General features: G+C 39.1%; 1 protein-coding gene across 1 annotated transcript in view; it reads left to right on the top strand.

Moving 5' to 3' along the window:
• Nucleotides 1–15407: 15407 nt before the first annotated feature.
• The window catches only part of LOC109397556 (protein amalgam), a 295277-nt gene continuing 291198 nt past the window's right edge, over nucleotides 15408–19486 (top strand). The window contains exon 1 of the mRNA XM_062850781.1: nucleotides 15408–15577. The gene's annotated coding sequence lies outside the window, so the exon portion shown is untranslated. The remainder of the gene's footprint in view (nucleotides 15578–19486) is intronic.

Below are 19486 nucleotides of genomic sequence, written 5' to 3' on the forward strand. Positions count from 1 at the left end.
GCACTTCGATAGCTGGAGCTGTTACGTTGGGGACTACTGGTCTCAAGGGTAGATTGGGTTTGTGTGCCTTCGGTTGCCCATATATCCTAGGGCAGTATGCTGCATGGTTGCTTAGGCTGCATTTCGTCTTGTAGTCAATGAGTTTGAGATCGAACAGTCTTTTGGCGGAATTGTTGTTGGTCCTTTGATATCTTGTAGTGGGATCGCCTTTTAATTCTTCATAGATAGTCGTATCTCCAATTAGCACGCCCATTTTTGTATTGTAGTCTTGCCTGTCTCCGAAGAAGGTCCGATCCGAGGACCGAAACGTCGGTGAAGATAAGAAACAATCAACACTAAAACCAAAGGCTGCCTAAGCCGAAATCCGAAATTGTAAATTACTACAAACAGTCGTTACACACAAAAACTTGAGAAATTCCTCTAGAGTGTCTTTTTAGAAATCTCTTCAGGGATTTTTCAGAAACTCCTTAGGGATTTTTTTTTGGAAATTCTCTAAACATTCTTCTAGGCATTCCTGCAGAACTATCTCAAGGGGATTCCTTCACGTATTCTCAGAGGTTCCTTCAAAAACTGCTCTAATGATTGCTTCAGATTGTTTTTCTCATAAAATTCTTCTAGGAATTTCTCCAGAATCATCCCAAACCAGTTATTCACTAGAGATTACTGCAGAAACTTCATCAAAGATTACTAAAAAAAAAAATGCATTACAGAATCTTGGTCAGGGATCTCTTCAGGAAATTAAAAAAAAAATCTTGGGATCTCCATTAATATCTCCAGGATTTTAGAAATTCCTCAAATTCTTGAAGAAATCATGACTAAATTCCCAAACTACAGAATGAGTCTCTAAAAAGAAGAAGAAGTTTCAGGAAGAATCCGCGGAGGAACTTCTAAAAGAATGCTGGAAGGATTATTTTTCTATAAATCTTCTATTTATTTTGGTAGAAATTTCTGAAGGTATTATTTTAGAAAATCCCTAGACGAAAACCTGAAAGAATCCCACGGATATTTTTGAAGAAATATATCCTCTCCTCCTCTTCTTGGCGTAACATCCTCACTGGGACAAAGCCTGCTTCTCAGCTTAGTGTTCTATGAGCACTTCCACAGTTATTAACTGAGAGCTTCCTCTGCCAATGACCATTTTGCATGTGTATATCGTGTGGCAGGCACGAAGGAGATGCCCAAGGAAGTCAAGGAAATTTCCTTTACGAAAAGATCCTGGACCGACCGGGAATCGAACCCGTCACCCTCAGCATGGTCATGCTGAATACCCGTGCGTTTACCGCCTCGGCTATATGGGCCCTATATGAAGAAATATATAGTATTTCTATATATAGTACCTTATAGTACCTTATAGTATTCTTGAAGAAATTCCTTAAAAAACTGCTTGATGGAATTGCTTTAGAAATTTATTGAGGAATATTTAGGAAAATTCATAGTGGAATCCCTTATCCAAATTCATGGATTTTCTGAGAGAATATCCGGAGCAATTCGTGAAAGTTTTTTTTGAGGAAATCTTGGAAGAATGTCTAGAGAACCATTTCAACTGCTTAAAAGTATGGTACAAAAATTTCATGAGAAGTTTCTAAAGCTATTTCTGTAGTTATTCTAGACGAGATTTCTAGAGACATATCTGAAGGCAGCTTTAGAAGAGATTCTGGAAGAATTATCGAAAAAAAAACAACGAAGTATACACGGGGGAAGGCAGCTCTATGAATTACCGAAGGAATCTCTTGAAGAATCCCTGTTTGGAGTCGTGGATAAATGAATGCATTTTTGAAGAAACCGGTGAATTCCTGAAAGATTCCTTGGATTAAGTTATAGATTCCTAGGTATATTTCTGAAGAATTCTTCTTATATTGTGTGCTTGAATGTTGTTTGCCTTGTTACCGTAATTGTAACACATATCAAGATCATGGAAGAATGAAATGACAGTTGATCTGAAGTTCCAGTGGTACCGAAAACTGCGGAAGAGTCATGTTGGTAACTCAAGATCCAAAAGTGTAAGAATGTGGGTCATTGATTTTCGGTGCAGGTTTCAGCGGTGTTTTCGGGGGTCTGAGCGGGTTTTCCGGAGGCATTTCTGGAAGTTTCAATGCATTTCAAAAAGTTTCCGAGGATTTTCAGGACCTCTTCACAAAAACCCTTAAACGTCCATGAGATCTCCTTTATCCCATATGAATTCTCTTGAAACCCGTTTGCTTTGAGTGTGTTCCTGAAACCCATTTTGATACAACCCTGACCGTTAATGCCTTAAAACACCCCTGAAACTATCGTAATCCCATTGAAACACTCTTGATATCATCATGATCAATTTTAAGTGCTTATGAAACCCCTTGGAACACCTTTGAAAGGCTCCAGAGACCCCCTTTATAGGCCCCTGAAAATATTTTCAAACACCCCTGTAATTAAATTATGTCTTTCTAAAGCCTCTAGGAATACTCCTAAAGCGTTCCTGAAACACTCTGAAATGCCCTGAAACGCCCTTTTATCCGTAAACATCTGGGACGATTTATTAAAAAAAAAAAAAAAAAAATACTGGAGTCTTTTTTATAGTCAAGGGGAATACTGCCCCTACTCGCATAACATTCCATATGATTAGGAAACCCAGCAAAGATGGGACTGTTATGCGAGTGGGGCAGAATAGTTGTGCTAAGAAATGCATGGCGCTTCCCTCTTTACACCATCCTCCTTTTTGCTGGTAGCCGAAAAATTATATGAATGATAACACAGCGCAACTCTGAAAAATGTTGGTCCGCTGAAGCTAAATCTGGGCTCAGATTTGCTCCAGTTCGTCACAATTTTGAACTATACCTCAATTTGCAGCTTGCAGGGCAAAATTTGCGATTTTGGGCTTTTCTGACTGCAAGACATTAAGCATAAAATATTCCGTTTTACCAAATCAAATTAGATAGATTAAAGAAGTTAATGTTAGTATGTAAACTTGCATGCAACTTTTGGAGGGTGACTTGTATGAGAAATATCGTACCTAACATAAATCGCTTAAAACTAACAAATTCAATTTGGTAAAACGAAATATTTTGCATGAGTCGTTAATTTAGATTTTAACTGACCAATTTATCATTTGATTGCTTGAAAAAAAAAATATGTCCATGGCTAGCAGTCAAAAAAGCCCAAAATCGCATAATTTGCCCTAAAATTGAAATATAGCTCAAAATTGTGACATGCTGGAACAAATCTGAGCCCAGATTTGCATTCAGCGACCCAAAATCTGTCAGAGACACATAAGTTTGCTCTTGAGACAGACCTAAAGTTATTTTTTGTAACGTTATGTAACAGAACAAAGGGTACGGTACTCAAAAAGCATCAAAGTACCACTAGAAAATCCATGGTGCATGAATTGAGTGATCTAGGTCATCCAAACTACACTGGAATTCTTTTGTTTAAGATCTACAACATTTTCCATCATTTCAAGAAATATAGTCAAATTGATGTCCATTAGGCCTCGCAATCCTACGAGCAACTTGATATTGTGGAAGTTGGACACTCCGTGAAATACAAATGGGCTCTAATAAATTTTGAAGTTTGGGTTACAATATCTACAATGTACTGCTCCATCAGCAGTATGTACTACATTCCTCGAATATTTTTTACAAATAAAGTATGATACGATACAGTATGTTGTTTACAATGATTTTGGTACTTTAATGGGATGTTCCAGGCTTTCCAAACCATTCTGGAGGTCTACAGGCTCTACTCTTGTTTCTCTTCACTCTATCGGCATAATTCTTTCCCGATTGTGTCTGTTGCACCTCATAATAAAGGGTGATACGGTCAAAATTTGGTCAAACAATTTTTTTATAACTTTGGACTGCGGACACCAAAACAGCTGATTTTTGGACCAGTAATGCTACATTATATGTAGCTTATACCATAAAATTTTCATCAAAATCGATTAAGTATTGGTTGATATATAGATAAAACCATCGACCTACCTTTTTAAAATTTTGTACAAAGGCGCTCCATAGTAAATTTTCGGAAATTTAAGGTCAGTAATGCACAATTTTGATTATAGAACTATCAATTCTGCTCCGATTTTTATCAAAATTTTACAGTATAATACTATTATGTAAATAACATATTTAGTAAAATTTTGAGCCATTTTGTATGAATACTTTCAAAGTTGTAGCAGTTTGAATATGAAAAAAACTGACCGGGTGTCACTTAAGCAAATATAACTTTGTAACGGCTGGATCAAATTGAATGAAATATTTACATTACATTTTGATATGCATACTACACATACAGAAAAATTTTCATTGAAATCGGTTGAGTATCTCTGGCTCTATAAATAAAACAGTAAAAATGTGTGAATCCTCTTTGCACAAAATTTTAAAATTGCAGATCTCAGGGTTCAATAATATCTCCGCAAATACTAGACCGATTTTGATGAAAATTTTATGGTACAAGCTACATATAATGTACCATTACTGATCCAAAAATCAGCTGTTTTGGTGTACGCAATCTAAAGTTATGAAAAAATTGTGTGACCAAAGATTGATTTGACTTGACAAAATTTGACAAAATTTGACCACTTAAACAAATATAACTTTGTAACGGCTGGATCAAATTGAATGAAATTTTTACACAACATTTTGATATGTATACTTTACATACAGAAAAATTTTCATTGAAATTGGTTCAGTATTTCTGGCTCTATAAACAAAAGAGTAAAAATGTGTTCTTATTTTTTAATCCTCTTTGTACAAAATTTTCAAATTGCAGTTTTTAGGATTCACAATATCTCCGCAAATACTAAACCGATTTTGATGAAAATTTTATGGTATAAGCTACATATAAAGTACCATTACTCGTCCAAAATTCAGCTGTTTTGGTGTACGCAGTTTCAAGTTATGAAACAAATTGTGTGACCAAATTTTGACCGTATCACCCTTTATTACGAATATCTCTATATGTTTCTATTTGGGTGTCCACTGGCATACAAATGGACCCAATGTATTTTTATGTATGGGCAATATCTTCATCATGACGCGAATGCTCGCGGAATATATTCTACGCTACTTATTAGAGCCTCAGAGTGCAATTCTGATAACTTAGCAACATTCACTTGGTGATATAGGTCATCCAAACTACAGTGATAGACATTCGTTTAGCCGAGGCCAAAAAATTAAAAAAAAAGTGTCAGGAAACTCATACAAAAGATTTTATGATAAAACTTTTTTATGTTAGAGATAGTATATCTAGTACGGTTTTATAAAAATGTGATACATCACACTTACATATACACTGAAACAAAAACGAGGGTAAAAACCCTTCAAATGTCATTTTTTGCCTAGACATTCGTTTAGCCGAGGTAAATTAAAAATTTGTTTTCAATAGATTTCTTTGCAATTTCGTGAAAATATTTCGACGATATAGGCAATTTAGTTTATGACGTGTTAGCAAGATAATTGACCTTAAAAGTTTATTTATTTGTGAAATTCAGAGAAATTTTATAAAAAAATGTCTCAATAAGGAGAAGCGATGATAAACAAATTTATTTAAGAAAAATGATTTCTGTAAACACCCAAACGTAAGCTGCATTAGCAGTTTTGGAAATATGGCTCAGAAATATTGTTAGAAATGTTCAAATTATTACATAAAATGTCATGAAAAAAATAAGTATATTGGTTTTTGGTTGGTTAAACATTAAAATGGGATTGATAAAAGCTAAAATAAATAGTTCTGCATTGAAATAAAGACGTGCCCTAATGCCTGTGGAGTATTCCTGTTCGATAAGAGCATTACCAAATGAGCAAATGAGTTAGAAGACTGCTAAGTGAAAGAACTGCAAGAAGTGTCAGAATTTTTGTACCCTGTTTATTTAAAAGCAGCTGCTCATACAAAAATGCAAAATATGGTCTAACAATTGGATTATTTCATTCAATCCGAAGAAATATATTATAAATGAGTCTTAGTTTTGAACCACATTCATTTTTAACATGATTTATTTGAAAAGAACGTCTAAATTATTAAACAAGTAGTTCTTGCTAGAAATTTGATTACTTTCGGTGCCATTTCTCAAATTGTGAGTCATCCAATGTATGTTATTTCAGCCACAATACAGTTTAGAAGATTTTGGGAGCTATGAGAAGACGTAATAGTAGTAAGAGCTCTGATTTATGCAAGTGAAACCATCATATTTCATCAAAACAACACTTAAATACGTGATTTTTTGATGGTTTACTTTATTTTTTTCTGTTAAAAACATTGTTTTTCGTAAATTTTCAACCTGCATTCGTCACGAAACTTTCAATCTCAATTTGGAAACATTTACAATATTATGAAATATTTATATGAGATACATGTAAAATTAATATGGCAACACTTCCGAAAACAATCCAATTCATAATTTACAAGTCGATCTATAATGCAGGTCGCCATACAAAACGACTTTGTTGGATATTTTTAGAAATTTGTTAGTTTTTTATCATGGAATTCTAAAAATTGTACAATTCGGCTAAACGAATGTCTAGGCAAAAAAATTACATTTGAAGGGTTTCTACCCTCGTTTTTGTTTCAGTGTATATGTAAGTGTGATGTATCACTTTTTTATAAAACAGTACTAGATAAACTATCACTGACATAAAAAAGTTTTAGCATAAAATCTTTTGTACGAGTTTCCTGACACTTTTTTGAATTTTTTTTTGGCCTCGGCTAAACGGGTCTATCACTGTATTCTGGGATTAGGACCTTCAAGCTCTACAAGCTTTACTCTTGTGTATTATTACTTTATCGGTGTAGTTCGTCCAAAAAATCCTTTAACGATTCCTCCAAGAATTTCTGCCAATATTTTCTCCAAGAATTCCTCCACACATGTTTTTAAGAAATTCCTCGATATTTTTTTCCAGTTGTTCGACTTGGAATTCTGTGAGCAATTCTTACAAGAATCCCTCGAGAATTTTTTACTGAATACCATGCCATAAGGCGTGGATGAAAGGTAGCAAACCATTTTGCAATGATAGTTTAGATATATGATCTGAGTGCCTGAATAACTTTAGTATATAAAAGATAACACCTGTGATCAATGTTGCCATCCAATGTTAAAAGTTATTTTTTCAACGGTACGCACATCATTCGCTGAAAAATTCGGGAATTCAACAGGTGAAACAACGCTTGTCGGAATAGAAGATCTTCTAGTTGCATTCTCAGCTCAGTAAATAGTCACAGTAAAGAAAGCCACATTCGCAAGCAAAAGCACTACTAAACCGCACTCTTAGAGGTTTCCAGCTCCGCAACATGCAGAGGAACTATTATGTTATCATACATTTGCACAGAAATGGGAGCAAAACACTAAAAAGATCCTTCCGACTCGCAGATGCAGCACTTTGAAATCGAAACGCGTTGCTGCAGTTTTTTGAAAGAAACAAGTTTCTATAATAAATCTGCTGCATGCATTTTTCGTAGAAAAATCCACACAACAAGCACCGTCAGCATTTCCACCCATGAATGGAAATGGAGAAAAACTGCGGTTTAACTCTCATTATTTATATTTGCTCTAAAGCTATTAAAAGTTACACATGGTACCTGTAGCAACTTGGATGTGAGGTAACACCACACACCGCTGGCGCTTGCTGGCTGCTCCCTTCGCGTTGCTCATGGTTGGTGGTGGTTCACCTAAGGTATGGCATGCATACGCTCCATCGTCGCTGCAATGGAAACTAAACATATCCGTTTTGAAAAGCGACACCCACCACCGCACCGCACCGCCCGCCGCCGAGTCGTGGTGGCACCTGTGGAAAGCGCGATAAAGAGCCATAAACGTTAACGTTTATTGATATTTACTCCTGTTGGCTCACATGGCGCATGGTACGTTGCTGCTCCCGTAGCTACCGAATTGTGCTTTGTATGAATGCTGATTTTTTTTCATGGAGTTTGAAATTTTGGCGTTTTGACAGGATTATTTTAGGATGCTTGCAATACTGTTAACATCACAGATATCGTAGGTGATTTGCGTTTATGTGGGTTAAACCTGACCTACTCTTTTTGCATGTAGCTCATTTTACTACGAATGGAAAGTTTATCCCTACTGTTTGTAAATCTTGAGACATTCGTAGTAGTCTTTTCTTATCCGACGAAATCACGAAATAACCACATTCTGATTCCTGAATGGCACATCTTTTAGAATATCGACGTCAGGACCTATGTTAGGGCCACGCTAACATATAATACTACCTGGTCGTCAAACTGTGATCAAAACTCTCCGCGATCAAGCAGCAGACCCATCTCTTCCGAGAGAAAAAAAATGCAGGCTGAAAGAAGTGAATAATGAGGAATTGTTGTACCGGTCTCAAGGGACACGTAACTTCTATCAAAAGCTCAACTCTTGCCGAAAGAGCTTCGTGTCTCGAAATGTGCAAAAATTGAAAGGTGAAAGCAGCATATCAATGAACACCTGAATGGACTGCCAAACGATCACCATTCAGAATGCCGCCTTCAAGGGTTAAGCTAGATAATTACACAGATTGATTGAGTTTATTGTATGTTATAAGGCTCGCAATCAATGCTTCACTTGTTCCGAGCATTTGTAGTGTTCGAGTGACGAGTGCTATGGACGATCTTCGACGGCGTGCAGTAAAACTGTTAACGACCAAAGAACGCACAACGAGCTCGCTTTATTCTACGGTTAACCCAACATCCTTAATGAGGCTTAAACTGCTGGTTGCTTTATGCATGCGCTCAAAACTTTCGACAGTTATTACCACACGTCGAAGTCGAACGCTGCGGTTCAATATCAAGCAGTTGCATAACGTAGAAGTGGCTCAAGACTACGTGTAGCAGCTAGCATTAGCTCTACCAACGGAAGAGCAGCTTGGCGCAGCTACACTTGAAGATGGCTGGAAGGACATCCAATCCGCCATAGGTAGAACCTCTGCTGCAGCACTAGGCTTCGCGACTCCTAATCACAGAAGCGACTAATACGACAGTGAATGTGAAGAGTTGAAAAACGAGAAGAATGCAGCATGGGCGAGAATACGTACGAGAGCGAATGAGGCATGTTATAGACAGGCGCGGAACAGGCAGAACTCAGTCTTCCGGAGGTAGAAGCGCTAGCTGGAAGAACTAGATCGCGAAGCGATGGAAGAGCTGTACCGCGCTAAGGACACACGAAAGTTCTACGTGAAGCTGAACCGCCCGCGCAGAGGCTTTGTGCCACAAGCAGACATGCTCCAAGGCAACCACGGGCAAGCGTCAGGTGGTGGTAGCATTACGATGAGCACCTCAATGGTGACGTTGCAAGCACTGAAAGTGGCGTGGTAACAGGTCTAGGAGTACGTGCGCAGGACGAAAGATTTCCGGCCCCTAACCTCCAAGAGATGGAGGAGGTGGTTGGCTTGTTGAAAAACAACAAAGCCGCTGGAGCAGATCAACTATCAAGTGAGTGAGCGCACTACATTGGGTCATTACCAAGATTTGGAAGAAGGAAGTATTACCGGAGGAATGGATGGATGGTATCGTGTGTCTCGTCTCATCTACCAAAAGGGCGACAAGTTGGATTGCGGGAACTATCGCGCAATCACACTATTGAGCGCTGCCTACAAGGCAGCATCCATTTATTACGTAACGCTAAAATCGACATTTTTCGACACTTCCCCCCCTCCCCCCTCCGTTACGCTTTTTTGTATGAAAATCCGAAAATTTTTGTATGGACCGAAACGCTCGGTCATACTCCCCCCTCCCCATAGAGCGTTACGTAATTTGTGGATGGCGCCCAAGATACTCTCTCAAATTTCATGCCGCTATCTATTATCGAATGCAAGAGAGTACCAGATGTTCGCCATCCGCCAGGTGTTGCAGAAATGCCGCGAATACAACGTGCCCACTAAGGTGGCCCACACTTATATGAAAAACAAAAATTAAAAAAAATGCTAAGTCTTACCTCCTTAATCAGTTGTTTTGGACTCCCAGAGGCTACGTTCAAAATTTGAGCAAAATCAATTATGCCTAAGGGGACGCTCAAAACGCTTGATATTTGTATGGGAAAACTTGACCAAATGTATGCAAAAATTGGAGGTTTTCGAATTTTACCGCTAGGTGGCGCTGTAAGCGTTCAATGAATAAACCCTTTGGTGTTGTTGTAGGTGACTATATGCCAAACAACTTTGTCGAAGACCGCAAAGTAATCCAAAGTCTGTGAAAAAAGTTATACCCTAGGTAATGTGAGGATAAACTTTATTGTTGTTTTACCAATACATGTAGAGGAATAATATCAATAATGAAATCTCAATACTTTGCCTCACTTTGCCTAGGCCTAGGGTATAACTTTTTTCCCAGCTGTCGGATCACTTCGCAGACTTCGACAAAGTTCTTTGGCATATACTCACCTACAATAACACAAAAGGGTTTATTCATTGAACGCTTACAGCGCCACCTAGCGGCAAAATTCGAAAACTTTAAATTTCTGCATACATTTAGCCATGTTTTTCCATACAAACTTTAAGCGTTTTGAGCGCCCCCTTAGACTCAACCGATTTTGCTCAAATTTTGGACGTAGCTTCTGGGAGTCCAAAACAATTGATCTAGGAGGTAAGACTTGGCATTTTTTCGAAATTTTTGTTTTTCATATAAGTGTGGGCCGCCCTAGTGCCCACACATCACTTGTTCATCGATTTCAAATCGGCGTATGATGCAATCGATCGAGACCAGCTATGGCAGATTATGCTCGAGAACGGATTCCCGGATTAATTAATATGATTGATCGAGGCGACGATGGATCGAGTGATGTGCGTAGTGCGAGCCAAGGTATTTACATATTCTAAGGTAGTCTTAGATGTCAAAACTGGCTGAGCGGCCATTATTTTTTCACCGTGAGAAATTCTGAAAACAAATCCCCCGCCTTCTCAAATTCCTTTAAAATTTCGCTTCCTCTGCTTTTCTCCGCAAAATAAACGTCATGCTCAACCTTACAATATATAAAAACCTTGGTGCGAGCATCAGGGATACTCTCGAGCAGGGATGCCAGATGTGAAGACATGTCTTCAATGTGAAGACATTTGAACTTCTGTGAAGACATTTATTTTTGTGAAGACATTTTGAAGTTTAAAATCTATGTGAAGACTTTTGAAGACTTTTGAAAGCTTAAAAATAGTATTTATATTTTTGATCAAACCCAATAATTCAAATATTGGAACAATTTCAGTTGAAATGCGTTTCAATTTTTGTTGATAAAAACATACAGATTCCTACAGTTTCTTGGAAATTCCTCCAGGAGTTTGCCGAGAATTTCTTCGCAAGTGCCTTGGGAACTCCTCTAGTAATTCCTAGGAAATTCCTTCATGTATTCCTCGGAAGGAGGAGAAGTTCCTCCTGGAGTTCCTCGGGAATTGCTCTAGAAGTTCTTCGGGAATTCCTCCAGGAGTACCTCAGGAGATCCTTGTAAATCCCTTCATGAACTTCTCGCGAATACCTCTAGGAGCTCCTCGCAAATTCCCCCATGAATTCCTCGGGAATTCCTCCAGAAGTTTACCGAGAACTTCTTCAGGAGTCCCTCGGGAATTGCTCCATGTATTCCGCGGAATTCCTTCAGGAGTTCCTCGGGAATTCCACTAGGAGTTCCTCGGGAATTCATCCAGGAGTTTCTCAAGAATTCATCCAGGAGTTACTCAGGTATTCTTCCAAGAGTTTCTCGGGAATTTCTCCACTAGCTCCATGGAGATGCTTCGTTCCAGGAGTTCTTCGGGAACCTCTTCAAGGGATTCTTGGCTATACCTCTAAAAGTCCCTCGGGAATTGCTCCAGGAGTTCCCCCAAAAATTCCTCCTGGAGTTCCTCGGGAATTCCTCAAGGAGTTCTTCAGGAATTCCTCAAGGAGATCCACAGGAACCCCTTCAGAAGTTCGTCAAATATTTCTTCAGGATTTCCTCAGAAATTCCTCTAGGAGTTCATCGTAATTCATCCAGGAGTTCCTCAGGAATTCTTTCATGAGTTCTTCGGGAATTCCTCCATAAATTTTCCAAAAAATCCTCCAGGAGTTACTCAGGAATTGCTTCAGGAGTTTGCCGAGAATTTCTTCAGAAGTTCTTCGGGAATTCCTTCAGAGATTATCTGGGAATTCCTTTAAGATCTCCTTTACGAGATACTCGGGAATTCCTCTAAGACTCCTTTACGAGATACTCACGAATTCCTCCAGGAGTACCTAGGGAATTCTTCCGAGACTTTTACGGAAAATCCTCCACGAGTTCCTCGCGACTTCTTCCAGAAGTTCCTCAGGGATTCTTTCATGAGTTCTTCGGGAATTCCTCCATAAATTTTCCAAAAAATCCTCCAGGAGTTACTCAGGAATTACTTCAGGAGTTTGCCGAGAATTTCTTCAGAAGTTCTTTGGGAATTCCTTCAGAGATTATCTGGGAATTTCTTTAAGATCTCTTTTACGAGATATTTGGAAATTCCTCTAAGAACTCCTTTACGAGATACTCGCGAATTCCTCCAGGAGTACCTAGGGAATTCTTCTAGGAGTTTTACGGAAAATCCTCCACGAGTTCCTCGTGACTTCTTCCAGGAGTTCCTCGGAAATCTCTCCAGGAGATTCACGGGTAGACCTCTAGGAGTTTTCCTAAAGAAGGAGAATTCCTAAAGAATATCCTTGGAAATTTCGCCAAGAGCTCCTTGCAAATTTCTCCAGGAGATCCTCGAGAATCCCTCTAGCATTTTCTCGGTAAAACTTTCAAACTTAAACTCTTCGAGGAACTCCTGACGATTTCCAGGAGGAATCCCTAAGGATCTTCTGGAGAATTACCCGAAGATCTTCTTGGAGGATTACCTGAAGATCTTCTTGAATTATTCTCGAGGAACTCCTGAAGGAATTCCCGAGGACCTCCTGGAGGAATTCTTGAATAACTCCTGGAAGAATTCCCGATGAACTCCAGGACGATTTCCCGAGGATGTACTGGAGGAATTTCCGAAAGATTCCGGGAGAAATACCCATGGAACTCCTGGATGACTTTTCGGATTTCTTTATAGAGTTCGTGGAAGTAAATACGAGGAACTTCTTTAGGAATTTTCGAGAAAAAACATGAAAAATACTTGGGAACACCTGGAGAGAACCATGCATTATTGCTGGAGGAGTTCTTGGTGAACTTCTGAAGTAAATTTCATGGAAATTCTGGAGAAATTTTCGAGGACTCTTGGAGAAATTTCCATGAAACTCCTGAAGGAATTTCATGGTAGCTTCAAGATTTACTCTCGGGGACTTCTATAGAAATTGCCGGGAAACTCCTGTTGGAAATCCTGAAGAACTGATGAAGGAATTTCTTGAGATCTTTGAGAGGAATTCCCATGGATCTCCTAGAGGAATTTCCGATGATCTCCAGAAGGAATTCCTGTGGATTTCCTGGAGAAATTTTCCGAAGAACTCATGGCGGAATTCCCGAAGAACTCCTGGAGGAAAGTCCGAGGATCTTCTGGAGGAATTCCTAAGCAACTTCTGGAGGAGTTCCCGAAGAACTCCTGGAGGAATTCCTGAGGATCTCCACTAGGAATTCCCGCGGATCTCCTGGAGGAATTCCCGAGATACTTCTGGAAGAGCTCCCGCAAAATCCTTGGGAGAATTCAAGAAGAACTTGTGGAAGAATTCCCGATAATTTCCTGAAGAATTGCCGAGATACTTCTGGAGGAAATTCCGAGGGACTGCTGGAGGAATTCCCGAGGAACTTCTTAAGGAATTTCCGAGAATCTACTGTAGAGATTCCCAATTATCTTCTGGAGGAATTCCTTATGAGCTTAAGGATGAATTCCCGAGGATCTTCTGGAAGAATTTCCGGATTTTTTTTTGATAAACTCTTGGAAATAAATCCGAGCAACCATGCTGGAGGAGTTTTCGGAAGACTTGTGAAGTAAAGTTGTAGATGGAATTTCCGGATAATTTATGTAGTTAATTAAAAAAAATCGTAGGGAAATTGCCTGAGAAATTCCGGAGGGATTCTAATACAATTACTGCAGCAATACATCGGTTGCTTCTAAGGGGATTCCCGTGATATTCTTGGGGAATCCATGAAGGGATTCTCGGGAAATTTCTGGAGAAATTCTCTGGGACTTGTACAGAAATTTCCATGAAACTCATAAAGGAATTTCCTTGGAGCTCCAAGAAACACTACACTCTCTGGGACTTTTGTAGAAATTGCCTAGAAATTTTTGCAGTAGTTCTTAAGAACTGATGGTGGAATTTCCAAGGAACTATTGAAGAAATTTTCAAGGGATTCCTGGATGAATTCGCAAGGATCTTCTGAAGGAATTTTTGGAGGTTTCCGGTGAGTTTGAGGGGACTTAACAGCTTCGCAGGTGAACTTCACGCAGATTTAATGAGGGTTTCATAGGCGTTTCAAAGCGTTTTAAGGAGGGTTTTAGGGGGCTTCAGAGGTTTGCAGGTGAATTTCTCGCCGGTTTCATAGGGGTTTCATAGGGGTTTCATAGGCGTTTCAAAGCGTTTAAAGGCGTTTCGAGGCGTTTCAATGCGTTTCAAGAATGTTAAGGGGGGGCTCAAAGGCTTATTTTGTTTCATGGGAGTTTTGGAGGCGTTTCAAAGCGTTTCAAGGCGTTTCAGGGCGGTTCAGAAATCGTGCTCACTTTGGACTCCGCAGCACTCTACGATCGAATAAACTTCGCCGTCACACGAAAACTATCTACAAAAGCTGATTAGACTGGTAGTCCACTATGCTTCGTATGAATTCTACGTACAGAGGACCAACGCGCCCTTGGAGTTTTCTAGTGGAAGATGTTGCGTATACCATCTACGGCGGAGTGCAGATGGAAGACGGGACTTGGAGAAGGCGAATGAACCACGAGCTGCATCAGCTGCTGGGAGAACCAACCATCGTCCACACCGCGAAAATCGGGAGGCTACGTTGGGCGGGTCACGTCGTCAGGATGTCGGATAGCAACCCGAATAAAATAGTTCTCGAGAGTCATCCGTTCGGTACAAGAAGATGTGATACGCAGCGAGCTAGGTGGGTTGATCAAGTGGAGAACGATCTATGGACCCTTCGCAGAATGCGGTACTGGTGATACACAGCCATGGACCGAGTAGAATGGAGGTGGCTACTCTGTACAGCAGATTCCACTCAGCCCTTAGTCTGACCGGTAAGGTATGGTAAAGCTATATTTGTCCAGTTTTGTCCAGTTTGGTAGACAGAATATGATACGGGCATTCTGAAAAATTATTCTACAAATTTGGTGTAAGCGGGCGTGGTGCGCAATTGGGCGTGACCGACGTTGGAGAACTGCCATTGACAAACTAAAGCAACATGATAGTTTGACAATTAATTAAAATATAACAATTATTACAATAAGTTTAATGACTATAAAAATAATTTGACGCACATTTCTAAACGTGACTTCGATTTATAATCCTCCGATTCTCATTCCTGTTTCTCTCTTCTTCCTTTTTTTCAGGTCATCAACTGAAGGATTGCCACCATACAGCTCAAGTTCCTACGACACAGTAAGAAACTAAGCCGATTACGGTGTGTCTGTCACATGCGGAAACAGCAGCTGGAGGTCCGGCACGTCATCCTTTCCGGAGTACTTGCTGCTGAACGGGGAGAAAAATCACCACACTCCGGCAGGTAGGTGTGCAATGTGCATAGATTTACCCACACTACCTACTCCTACAACTTATGGCAGCCATGGCATCAGGCCGACAGGATAAGCGTTCGAAAGCTGGCTGAGGTTGAGCTGTTAATCCTTTACTTCTATAGAAGTTGCTAAGCAGTCGGGCTGAGATGGCACTCGTCGTGGATGGGGGCTGGCTGGCTGGAAAGTACAACACATCTTTTCACTGCCGCGCCGCTGGCTGCTGGCAATAGAGGGCTTCATCTGTTTGCTTTGGCAACGTTGACGTCGTAGCTCGTCGAATGGGAAGAAGGTTTTTGAGACATTTAAGTTTTTCTAGTTTATCGACCTTATTAAATTAAATATTATTGGAAACATTTATAGCTTTATCAATTATTTTCTATGTACTCAAACAGCAAGGGAGCACTTGCGTAGCCAGCTAATAGTGGCACATGCCCTCTCTTTCATCCCGCTTATTTTTGTGTTTAGAAATTCCTAGTAAACATTTTGGGATAAATTTACTGATGCATCCCTGGAAGAACCTGAGGGGGTATTGCTACAGGTATCCTCGATGGGAATCCTGGAGGAATGTTTGATAATAAACATCCGGAAGAATCATGAGGGATCTCTGTCAGAAATGGAAGCACTCACTTAGAAAAAATTACACTCACTTGCTATTCTCTCAGCTCAGAAGTATACTATCGAAAAAATAGTCTATATGGAGTATATCAAGCCTAACTTTACCAAACACCGTATGTAACATATGTAAACAAAAAAATAATTTTCACATGTGGCGCTGAATTTCGTTGAGGACTACTTGTATTACTCAGATTTGAGGATGATTTGTAAAAAAATACCCGAATTTTTCACGTTTCCGAAATGCTCAATGTATGTGTTGCTATGGGAACATCGAACTTCCTCTTCGATTTTCTCCGCTCATGGATTTTGTTAGATATGATGTTTCGTAAAGTTAGGCTTGATATATTCAACCGCATATATCCAACCGCCATGGTCGGCGGCTACAGGCTGTTTAAACATTGTAAATACTAGTTCAACAAAGTGTTGGGATGTATATCCTTAAACCAAAACCGCGAGTTAGTATTCTACGCCTGGAAGAAAACGGGAAGGCCTTTTCCACCACACAGGTGGGCTTAGAGCTGCAGAAATAGAACTAGGGAATCGCGCTACTTGGGCGGTGGCTTCTATTTTCGTCTGTTTTCCACTATAACTCAGTCAAATTTGAACAAATTGACACAATTATTGGAATGCAGTGAGATAGGTATAGTATCTACCCGTGTACAACATTTCAAGTCAATTGGTTCAAAATTGACTGAGTTATAGTGGAAAACAGACGAATATAGAAGCCACCGCCCAAGTAGCGCGATACCCTATATGGAACTCCTGGCCCTGTACAACCCCTCAACTACCCAATTTCTGTTGGTGGTTGGCTAAATCACCGTCTCTGCGGATATCGAAGGAGGTCCAAGGCCAACTACCCAATAAATGGGGTTTTAATATAAGTGTCCGTTGTAAATATATGTATAGTGTATAATAAAGGTGTTTAAATACGGTTAACTAGTTTCATGTCGCGAGTTATAATTAGTGAATTCCGGAGAATTATGCCCACTGCTATCCAGGCAGAAAGGGGATTCTACACAGTAAAACCGCTCAGCACTAAAATGTGTAAGCCCTACTCATAAGTGCATAATTTCCAGACCACACAAAAATGTGTTACAGTTACACATTCTCAAAAAACAGCTCGTACGCTCGTCTAGATGCGAAATGTCGATTTTTTATTGTTTTCCAAGGTCACTAGTAAACCTAGCTAGATTGCTGTACAAACATTTTTGCGAATTTAACTATTTTGCGGACACAGGAGCTGATTTTGTGAATGTGCAAGGGTTACACATTTTTGGTGTAGTCTGGAAATTATGCACTTTTGTGCTGAGCGGCGTTAGCGTGTAAGTCATCGCGAGGACGCTCTACTTTGGTTATTTCTGGAAATCCTAAGGAACTTTCTAATCGTGTTGGGGGATTGAAGAACCAACTACAGACCACTCCAAAACCGTCAAGAACTCTCCTCAAACATTTATCTGAAGGTTTTCTGAATAAATATAGTCGTACACGTATATCAAAGTTGTGACAGTGATATGGATACTACTCTCCACGAAATGAGTGTAATTTACACTCATCGTGTGGACAGTCGCCATCATAGTACTCTACCGACTTCGGTCTGTGGTATGACCCAAACTTTGAGATAAAACTACAAGGTAGAAGTCCTCCATTTCTGAGCTGAGAGAATAGCAAGTGAGTGTAACTTTTTTGAAATAAGTGTTCCCATCCATGATCTCTGTATGATTTTTTGCTGAAACCCCTGTTTGAATTAAGTAATAAGCTCTGAAGGAATCCCTTTAGAGATTCCTGGAGATCCTTACCTTCATGAGATAAGATTGTAATCCAAGATGTAATACCTGGATAAATTCCTGGAGTTCCTAGAGGAGCTCATTGTAGCGTATCTGCATGAATTTCTAAAGGAAGCCGTGGAAGAATTTCCAAGAAACCTCTAGAAGAATTTCCATAAGAATCCTTGGATAGTTCTCTGAAAAAAAAAATCAAAACAAATTCCATCATAAATTTCAAAGGGAATCCCTTGGAGATTTTCCGAATGAGTTTTTGAAGCAATCCATTGAAGGCTTTCAAAAGGAGTCCTTTTAGAAATCTGTGAAGAAGGTATCCCACGGTGTCAACATTTCGAATTCAAACTTTCGTGTACTTTTAATTTTTCTTAAAAGAATGCCAGCATTTTCGCTATATTTTAAAAATGGAAACTTTGAAAATATTCCATCGGGAAAATGAGAAAATACAGTTTTAAGCTTAATACGTCATATACAAAATGTATGGAAACAATTTCACCAATGAAAAATTTTCTAGTCTCCCGATTATAAAAATGTAGCAAAAATATTACTCATTTTCGAAGAGAAAATCGAGATACATGAAAGTTCCATAATAACCGAGATTTTGACACCGTGTATCCCTAGAGATTTTTTTTAAGAAAAATTTCTTAAATTTTCTACAGAAATACCGTGAGTTGTTTATTTTTGAAGATTTTCTAAAAGAATTTCTGCAAGAACTTTAAAAGGAATCCATGAAGTAAAACTGGAAGATATTCATGGATGATTTTCTAGAGGAATCCACTATAAAATATAAGAAGGAATTTCAGAAGCTTTCCTTGAAGATTTTTAAAGGAATCCCTGGAAGAATTTATGAAGAAAACTTTAGAGAAATTTTGAAAGGATATCCGAATTTCTGATTTCCTAAAGGAATCATTGGAAGAACTTCTGAAGGTATTCGTGAATGATTTTCCGAGACAATCCTCGAAAAGATTCCTGAGAAAGCCCATGGAATGTTTTCTATGTACTTGAATAGACATCTGGAGGAATGTCTGGAGGAGTTTTAGAGGGCAAATCTGGAGAAATTCACAGAAACATTTTTAAAGCAATTCATGCCAGGCCTTTATAAACAATCCCAGGATGAGTTTCTGAAAAATCCGTGGAAAAATATTTGAAAGCATTTTCTAGAGGATTTTCTAAAGATGTTTATGCAGCATTTTTAGAAGCAATGCACGGAAGATTTTCTGAAGTAGTTGTAGTTAGTAGTTAGAATTTCTCAACCAATTTCCATAGGAATCCTTAAAGCATTTCATGAAATAATGCCCGGAGAATTTTCCCAGTATATCTCTGGAGAAAACTTTGCTAGAAGTTCTAATGGAAACTATGAAAGGCTTTATGAGAAAGAATTCATTGGAAAAAGTCTAAAGGTATACCAATACGAGTGTGTGAAGAAGCCCCTTGAAGAATTTCTTAAAGAATTATTGGAAGATTTCCAAAGAAGTACCTGGAGGAATCTCCAGAAGAATAACTTAG

The sequence above is a fragment of the Aedes albopictus genome, chromosome 2, assembly GCF_035046485.1.
Source record: "Aedes albopictus strain Foshan chromosome 2, AalbF5, whole genome shotgun sequence".
Classification (NCBI taxonomy): Eukaryota; Metazoa; Arthropoda; class Insecta; order Diptera; family Culicidae; genus Aedes; species Aedes albopictus.